Raw genomic sequence first — 4,085 nt, forward strand, 5'->3', positions numbered from 1 at the left:
AAAATATTAATCAAGTCCACAATTAACTTGATCAAGTTAATTGTGGACTTGATTAATATTTTCAAAACTTTCTAATCTTTTCAAAAATACAAATTAACCCAACCCACACCCTCTTCAATCCAAATCAACCACTCTCTCTCGACAGCTTCTCTCAACTCTCTCCCAACCAACAGTTCTGCAAAATTTCTCCCTTCAACCTCCGATGACAAATAGTTGGGCTTCAAGTTTTCCTCTTCAATTCAATCAACCTGTCTCTCATCCCTCTCTCTACAACTTCTCTCAACTCTCTCCCAACCAACTGTTCTACAAATTTCTAATTTCAATCTTCGGCGACTTCAACATCCGACTATAAATAGTTGGTCTTTGAGTTCCTTTTCGACTTCAATTGATGTGACAGCCTTGCTCTTTAGCCACAACAGCTTCAAATTCTTCATTGGTCCTTTTCTTCTTTCACAGGTAAAAAATTATGGCCTTTTTAGTTTGGAAGAAAACGAGGAACTTGAGAAAATATCTCTTATAGTATTGGTTAACAATTTTAATATTTGTTGCACTAATTTAAAATGCGGTTTGAATAAAACCCTAATTTCTGATATTTTTTCTCTTCTCTTTTTGAAGTGAATTATGATATTTTGTTGTTTGTTGCATTTTTTTGAAGTTTGATTTTTATTGTTTGTATTTATAAAAACAAAAGGACAATTTGGTTTGATTTGTTTTGTTCTTGTTCTTGGTAAAAATGATGAAATTGTTGTTTTTTGTTTAACAAAATTGTGCTACTATTTTCTCCGACAGATTACCCATATGGTGCAACATATTAACCATCTGATGCAACAGATTTATCATATAATGCAACAGATCAACCATCTGATGCAATAGAGGAACCATCAGATTACAATTCTGATACAACAAATTAATAATTTGATGTAATAGCTATACCATATGTTGCAACAGATTAAGCTTCGGATAAAAATCTGATACAACTAATTAATCATCTGGTGCAATGGAAGAATCATCAGATTAATGATCTGATGCAATAGATGAACCTCCTGTTGGATAAAATCTTACCAACTCTTCCTACAGGAAAAGTCCAAGACTTGATTTTTCCAACTAATCATTCATCTGCCGTGATAGACGACCCTATGTTGGAAGAAATCTAAACAATATTGACCGTTGATAACTATTCTAACAGATCACTCATGTGTTGCAATAGATGTCTGACCTGTTGCACAGACCATTCATCTTTCTCAACAGATGAGTGATATATTTTGTATTATCACAATAGATTACTCAGCCGTTGCTATAGATTATTTAACTATTCTAACAGATCACTCATATGTTGCAACAGATGATGTCACAACAGTTTTGTGATCTGTTGAACAGACCATTTATCTGTCTTAAAAGATGAGTGGTATATTTTGTATTATTGCAATAGATTACTCATCCGTTGCAATAGTTTGGTTATATGCTGCAATAGATATACTACCTGGTACAACAGATCGGTGATCTGTTCTAACTGTTATTTTACTGTTTTTGCTTGTTTGATTTACTGTTATCTTTTTTAACGATGCATTAATCAACAATAATATATTATTTTATGTTCCTATTAATTTTAGATAATATGGTTATCAAAAGAACAGAAACCGAATCAAGTTCAAGTAAAGGAACAATTGAAGCAGCTAGGCTACATCCACCACTCTATGAGCTTGCTTTACAAGCGTTATCTTAATCGGGAGTAGAAAATGATGAACATAGGGAGGAGAAATATTTCAAAAGAGATGATGTAGATGATAATAGCCCTTCCACCGAAGAGCAGGTCAAAGCCTTCAGCATTGATTGTTATCCTATGAGAATACAGTCGATGGTGCCGCAGATTTAACGAGTGATTTCGTGGTTAAGTCAGCCATGGAAAAATCTTTTGACGCCATCAGAAAAATACTTCGAGAACAAAAATTAGATGCTTATTTCAGGGACAGCTACTTTGGAAAATATCTTGATTTGTCGGAGGGCAACAATGCTCGTTTCCAAATGAAAATGGTAGATGAACTTCTCAAGCATACGTTTATGTATGAAAACCAAGATAAGATGGATGAGGTGTGGATAAATTACTGTGGCATGCCTGTTTGTTTTGGTTGGAAGGAGTTTGCCATAGTTACTGGACTAAAATGTTATCCTCCTTCTCAAGTTATACCTATTCTAACCCAAAAAAGCACCCCGCACACCCAAAAAAGGCAAAGACAAGTCGTGTGATCGGGATGACCTGGTGTCCATTGTTGGTCCAAGCTTCAAAAACAAAAATTTGATAGAAGCGTTGAAAGATAAAGGACTTTCAAAGAAGCACAAGCATTCATTGTTCTTGGTTTGGTTTGTACATAATATTCTTTGGGCGAGAGACATCAACAACAACATAAGTCTCGATTTAATAAAGCTCTCCGAGGATCTTGAGGCGTTTAACAGCTATCCATGGGGGTATAAAAGCTTCAAAATGACTATCATATATTTGTTGACTCCGTTAACGCCAAAGACAGTCAACTTCTATGGCTTTTCATGGTAAATGTTTCTTTATTCTATTATGATATCATTCTTTTTTTTTTTTCTCAATAATGGTTTTGATTTATTGACGTTATTTTATAGGCTTGGGCGTTTGAAGCCATTCCTTATTTGAGACAACAAGTGAACTACTAGGAAGGAGTTTTCTGTCCAAGAATCTTGAGATGGCTGGTCAAAACTGATAAAAATGCAAAATTTCTTGATCTCTTCAACCCCCCGAAGGATGCAGTAAGTATAATTATAATTAATTTTTTTAATTAATGTTTTTTTAATGATTTAATCATCATTCTAATATATGTAATGATTTTTGTTAGAATGTGCATCCGTCGCTAGTTCCGCCCAATAGAGAGTTGAAGATGCCATTTTTTCTTACTTTACAGTCTGTGCGAACTTTATCGGACCCTAAGGTCATCGACAGAATAAAAATGGAATTGTTTGGAGCAACAACCATTACAAGAAAAACAATTTTGGAAGGTGGGCTTGTTATTGTTGATGGAGCTGTTGGTGGTGGTAGTGGTGCTGCTGTTGGTGCTAATGATGCTCCTCTTACAGTATTTAAAGTAAACCATTATGAGTATTATCATACTGGTTATACAGATTTTGCCTCTCACAATGAATGTTCTGCATACAAATGTCAACACTGTAGGGCGAAACATGATGTAGTGATTAATTCTATTAATGCATTAACTGCTTCTATAAAGGAATTGACATCTAAGAGGGGCCTCATTCTATCAAAGAGGATTTTATTTCCATCCGCTCCATTAGAGATTAGGGCTAAGAGGAGAAGGAGAGTGATTTCCAGGGCATTATCAGGTATTCAAAAAAGAAAAATTACAGCTCCTCTGTCTGCGTGTTTCACTAAGCAATGTACAATGTCCAAAGGAGAACAACACATGCTGAAGAAGGTGAATATATTATATGTCTTTCAACTGACAAAACAAACAGACACATATCTGTTTCAACAGATGACACATCTGCTGAAAATTATCAAATAGATATATACATCTATTGCAATAGTTGACTAACCTGTTGCACCAGATACTTTATCTAGTGCAACATATGTCTCTTCTATTTTAGAAAATCAAACAACTCTTCATACAACTTTTATTTGTACCAACAGACGACCTATCTGCTACAACAGATGGTTCATCCATTGGAAATTATCACACAAGGTCTTCCTCATGTAGAAATTTGTCCCAACAGTTGATTCATTGTTGCAACAGAAATATGGTATGTTTGGGATAATTTAAAATGGGAGGAAGACCTATTTGATTTGCTAGAAGAGATGAGTTATCCTTTTTCGTTTTGTTGTATCGCCGTGATTAGCATTGACCAATTCTGTTTTTCCAAGTGGATGTAGAAGCATTGACAATATGCTACTCTTTTTATGGGAATACGAAGAACAAAAAGCGTAAAAATCGTATGCAAGCGACAATGAAGATCCACGACGAGCAAAGCCAAATTCCATAGCACCGGATGAAGAACAACTTGTCCATACTGAGTAGATCTTTATAGCTTGAGCCTATCAAAGCAATCCTTGG

This window comes from Capsicum annuum, chromosome 7 (assembly GCF_002878395.1).
Source record: "Capsicum annuum cultivar UCD-10X-F1 chromosome 7, UCD10Xv1.1, whole genome shotgun sequence".
NCBI lineage: Eukaryota > Viridiplantae > Streptophyta > Magnoliopsida > Solanales > Solanaceae > Capsicum > Capsicum annuum.